Raw genomic sequence first — 6,140 nt, 5'->3', positions numbered from 1 at the left:
CCCAGGGATCTACAGACCACACACAGAATTGCTGAGTTGTACAATGAAAAGAAATCAAGAATGAAAGACCAGGAGACTGGTGATGGTTGCTCCAATAAAAAATCCCAATACCAGGCTTCACTGGTGGCTCAGTGGTAAAGAATCCACCAGCCAAAGCAGGAGACACAGGTTGAATCCCTGATTCTGAAAGGTCCCACATGCTGTAGAGCAACTAAACCCATGACCCACAACTACTGAGCTTGTGCTCTAGAGCCTGGGAACTGGGACTACTGAGCCCACGGGCCTCAGCAGCAGAAGCCCATGCACTGAGAGGCTGTGCTCCACACCAAGGGAAGTGGCTGCAGAGAGAACCCCACACATCACACCGAGCGAGTAGCCACTGCTCACACAGCTGAAGAAAAGCCTGCACAGCATCCAAGAGCCAGCACAGCCACAGTACATAAGTACAACTTAAATCAGTCAATCAATAAAAGAATTAGAAATATCAACTTAAAAAAAAAAAGGCACAATACCTTGTCTGGTTTCTAGACCTGACTCCATTTTCAGATCCAAAACCCTTTGACTGAAGAAGAGACTGGGTCCCAGGAGGAAGGCCTCTGTAATACTGTGGCAATACAGTAATGATTGTTCTACTCCTTCCCCGAAGGGACCATGGCCGTTTACTGGGTAACTGTACAGGGGGGAAAGTGGAATAGCCAAACTTTTTAAGGTCATACAGTGTCTGAGTTGACACTGATATCTGGAGACCTGAATTATCTTCATGGCTGCCTGGTAGAGTAGCCCTACATAAAAATATGTGCAGGCCCACGGGCTGTAGCAAATGGCTTGATGAGTTGGCCTAGAAAGAGAAGCAATGGGAAACTGGAAACAAGAAGAGGCACACGGCTGTAGCTATAGGAGTGGACACAAAGTGTGAAGACCCACACATTGTATGTTAATGGCCACCGGAGGGGACCCACCGTGGAGGAGAGGCTAAATAGTCAAGCAGATATAATGGTTTGGCTAGTTGACATCAGTCAGTCTCTGTCACTGACCACTTGTGCTGGCCCAATGGGTACATGGATAAAGTGGCCATGTTGGCATAGATGGAGGCTACACTTAGTGTATGGTGGCAGGGATAGGCCTAACAGAATGGGCTCTCATTCACCAAGGCTGACTTTTTATTGTTCTTGCCAAATCTCCAACCTGCCAACATCTGACAACCAACCAGCTACTTGGTGATGAATTGACTACATTGTACTGGTTTTAATGTAGAAGGGTTGGTGATTTATCCCGACTTGAATCGGCATGTATTCTGGATCGTTTTCTCTTTCTTGCTAAAGGCCTCAAGTAGCACTGCTCTTTGAGAGCTTAAAGAGTGTTTGATTCATAGACATGGGATCTCACACAACATTACATCAGACCAAGAGTCCTACTTCACAGCAAAACAATGAGCACATAGTCATAGAAGAATCTTCTGGGCACATAGAATCTTCTGGTCTTACCACATTCTTTGCTACCTATCTACTGGTGAAAAGAGCTGATAGAGTGAAGGAACAGTCTTTCAAAGGTGCAGCTGAAGCACTATTTTAGAGATGGTGGGACATCATGCTACAGGATGAAGTATGCACCCTGTTTAATTATAATATGGCCCAGCAGTAGGATACAGAAGCCTAATAAACATGGGGTTGAAGTTGGAGCAGCCCCACTCACCATCGCTCCCAATGATACTTTGGGAGAATTTATGGTTCTTATTCCTACAGTTCTAGGATCTCTGGGTTTAGAGAATCTCGTTCCTAGAGGTGGAACATTTCCATGAGGGCACAGGAAAAAAATCTCATGAACTTTAAGTGTGGCTGCTTCCCGCCTCTTAGTTTCCTTGTGTCAAGAGACCAGCAGGCAAGAAAAAGGAGTCACTTCCTGCTGGGGGTACTTGACCTTGATCCTTGGGAATACGATGGCTGCTGCTCTATCATGGGGCCAGGGAAGGATATGTTTGGCACCCAGGTGATCCTCTAGGGTGTCTCTTGATACTCTTTTGCCCAGTTTTGATAAGTTTGGCAGCATGGCTTGAAAAGGGCATGGTGATTAGGAGCTCAGACTCCTGAGCCAGGTGGGCCACTTAGATCATGAGAGATACCAACTGAAGGGAAAGATAATCTAGAAGGGGTATTGGAGGGACTCTGAATATCAGCCTGACACCAAGACAAGCTTCAGTAGTGAGGACTATATTTCATCCTACTTGCCTCCCTGTAAGTTCCCGAGAGGAAACAATCACCAGAATTCTGGAGTGGCTCTTCCCAGGCAGAGGGTGCTTACCATATGATGCAAATATTTCTGAGCTGTGCAAAGGGGAATACTGTCCTGGTTGGTAGGGTGCACCACCCAGATCTTGCCTCTGGGACCAATAAGCTTATCCCCAAGTTGGTAGGAGTGTTGCTGCTGATGGCTCACAGCTGAGTTTCTCTCTAGGTATTTCCTTCAACTGCCAAAGTGAGCTGTCTTTCCTGACTTCATGAAGGATAAGCTACCAGGTCAGTGCTGCAGGAAGGGCTTTCAACCTCAGTCAGGACCAACTCTGAAAGGTCCTCCCCACCTTCAAGCTGCCTGTGGAGGAGTCCTTGATTGTGACCACATCCTTGATCCTTTTCTTCCTCTGCTCAATCTTGTTTCCTTCACTCCCTCAGATATGTTGTTTCTGAGAGCACTAAATAACTAAATAACTCCCAATAAACTTCCTACAAGCAAATCTTCGTTTCATAATATTTCATGAGGAACTTGATCTAAGACAATCACCTAAACCACCTAAAATTCCAATCTTTGGGACCCAAAGGTGAACAAGTCTCATCCATTTGAAGGTGGAACTCACCATCTTCTTCTATGCCATGGCTCCCTCTGCCAGCCCTCACAGAGCGTCGGGTGCATCCTACACCCTGACCACCTTCCACCAAATGTCCTCCAGCTTGCTTTCCCCCATCATAAAGCCACCAAGACTGAAGTCCCAGAGTGCAGTCAATGTGGTCTGACGTACCAAGAATGAGCATAGGCGTGAGTCTTCCTTGGTTCTAGAGCCCTGGCTACACATTGGAACCAAGGCTGAAGCTCTTCAGATATCCAAACTCCTCATTTCCCCTTCCCCACCCACACATCCCAGGTCCTGATTCAGAAGGTCTGGGTACAGCAAGGAATAGGCAGCGTTTCCAGAGCTTCCCAAGCGATTCTGATTGATATAAAAATGGAGAGTCACTGGGCTCAGTATTCTACTTTAATTCAGCAGCCTAAGAGTCTGTCCGCTTTTTTGGCAGCCTTTTCATTTGACTCATGAAATGAAAACCTGTCAGCAAAAACCCTCAGTTTTATTCACACATGCTTCTGCTAAGCCGCTACTTCCCCACCCTGTCCTTGTACACTCGGTGCCTTGGAGCCAAGCCCAGATCTCTCAGTTAAGCCCTGTTCATTTTACCTTGTGAGGTTCAGGCTATTGCTCCAGCGGGTTAGGATGTTTGGGGATCCTGAGTATGTCTCTCAACAACTTCCCTGTCCTTACTGGCTTCCTGCTACTTGCAAAGTTGAAGGGCTGGTTCACTGTGGCTTTGCCCAGGTCCTGATAAAAAGATGGACCAGGATAGGAGTAAGGATGGAAGCAATCAATCAGTTCTGAGGGCATTCCTTATGCACAAGTCACCATGCCTGCCTGGAGAAGAATGTGTCTAACTCATTTCCATCACACTTATGAAAACAGGTCCTTTTCACAGACAGATGAACTGCGGCAGAGAAAACGAGAAATGTGTCCAAGAACAGCCCATAGGAGGAAGAGGCTATCCTTCTCCTGCTGTCTTCAGCTCTCATCTCTAGGTTTGTCATCTCTCAGAGGAAAGTGACAAGGTTGGCCCTTCTGAATGGAAAGATTTTTAGAGCTGGAATGAATCTTGGAAATGATCAAAAGTTTAAAGATCAGAGAGCTTAGGTAACTTGTTACGATCTCATAGCAAACCTTTTCTCCAGTTGAGATTGAAATCAACGTTTCTTGAGGATGGATCCAGGCTTCCCCTAGCTATACCTCCATGTAAGTTTGATTCAAAATGACACTTCAAAGGGAAACACACACGGGACTGCTTCTTTTCCACTTTGAAGTCCCAGATGGTTTCTTCTATGATTCTAGCAGGGATTGGCATGGGAGGACAGGCAATACCTTCCTTCTGGGTTTCTGCAGAGAACTCTTGATCACTTGCTTTCGTCCCTAAGGGATTAGCAGCTCAGCACCTGCTTACCCAGCCTTGTCCCTGCCTCCATTCATACCCAGCTCTCAGCATGCCTTTGGTGGCTGGGTCTGGAGCCACAGCTGGACATACAGCCAGACTAATGGACAGCCCCTGGTCCTTACTGTCATGCCTGCCTCATCAGCTGTGGGGGCTGTGATGATGGTAAGGTGGTGGGAGGTTGGTGCTTGTCCATGATGTGAGCCCTTGTGCTTATGATGTCAGGAGTTCAGGCTGCTTGGGGGACAGTCTCCTTCAGGTCTAAACCAGGAGCACCCCTAACTCAATCTGCCCTGGGAAGGGTAGGATCATACCTTGGCATCAGCCCCTGATCCTCACAAACTGCCAAAAAAGAATCCAAAGAGCAAGTCAGTAAAGATGCTTGTGGAAACGATAGCAATATATACTGAGGAGATAGTAATGAGAAACTGATTTTCTCCTGTCTGTGTCTGCTAACAAGTAATAATATTAACAACAAAACAACAAAAATAATGATAATACTATTGTGCTCATGTGCAGGCCATGTATGAAGTACTTTACATCCATTGTATAATTTAACTCTTATAGAGTCCTGTGAGGCATAACGATCCCCATTTTACAGGTGAGAAAGCTGAGGCACAGGAAGGTTAGCTATCACAAGACAAACCAGCTAGTAGGTGGCTGGGTTCATAGAGCAGTGATCCCAGCCTGGCTCCCCGTGCCTGACTAGGAAACCGATCTTCAAGGATGCAACATCTGAGCCATTTTCATTTCAAAAGTAGGCTGGCCACTGGCCCAAGACTCACCACAGGCCTCCGGGCTCCTGAACCCCACTGCTTCATCAGGTAAGTCATGGCAGCAGGTGAGAAACCCACCTAATCTGACTCTCTCATTTGTCTGGTAACTGGGCCACCCAAAGACCTAAGTTCGACTTCCAGCACTAAACTTCTCTGATAAACAGGTTGAAAAACCAAAAGCATGGGGTCCTCACACAGAGCTGCCAGGTGAGCAAGTGACCTCAGGACCTGCCTATGGGGCTCCAGGCCACCTGGATCTCCCTGGGAGATAGCCCCCTGTTGCAGCTAACTTCTCACAGTCTGCTACCACCCAAAGCTCGGCCATGCCAAACTCTCCAGCATACCCATCGCCACGACTGACAGACCCTCCAGAGACTTCCCTGAGGATCTGCCCTGCTCAGATTCCCAGCCTTTCCCCAGGAGGCCCGTGCTTTCTAGTGCGCCCAGCAGGGGGCATCCTCACCCTTCCTCCTTCTGCCCTGGGGGTGAGATTGGGAGCTGGTGTGAGGCACTCTCTACTCAGCTCAGCCCAGGAGTCAGTTTGTCAAACTGGGTATTCATGTGACCTCTCTGATTTTCTCTATATCCACTCTACCATTATTTACACAATATTTTTGTCGTTCATATTTTAAAATACCTAAATATTTTTGAAGGAAAAGAAGCCCTTTTTTGGGCTTCCCTGGTGACGCAGACTGTAAAGAATCTGCCTGCAGTGCAGGAGAGCCGGGTTCAGCCCCTGGGTCAGGAAGATCCCCTGGAGAAGGAAATGGCAACCTGCTGCAACATTCTTGCCTAGAAAATTCCATGCACAGAAGGGCCTGGCGGGCTACAGTCCAAGGAGGTTGCAAAGAGTCAAATATGACTGAGCATCTAACACTTTCACTTTCAAACCTTCTTTGATGAACGTTTTCCCCCCCTCCCTTCACTGCATGGGTCTCCTGCATTCTGGGGGCTGCTTTGCAAGATGTGAGCAGGAGAGGACAGTTGAAGCTATAGCTGGGAGCCTCAAGAACTGGGTGTGTGGTGGGGAGGGAGGGTAAGGAGGGAGGGGAAATATATAATTATAACTGATTCAAGCTGATGTACAGCAGAGACCACCACAACATGGGAAAGCAATTATCCTACA

The sequence above is a fragment of the Ovis aries genome, chromosome 7 (assembly GCF_016772045.2).
Source record: "Ovis aries strain OAR_USU_Benz2616 breed Rambouillet chromosome 7, ARS-UI_Ramb_v3.0, whole genome shotgun sequence".
Classification (NCBI taxonomy): Eukaryota; Metazoa; Chordata; class Mammalia; order Artiodactyla; family Bovidae; genus Ovis; species Ovis aries.
The sequence above is the reverse complement of the archived record's forward strand: the minus strand, read 5'-3'. Positions refer to the sequence as shown.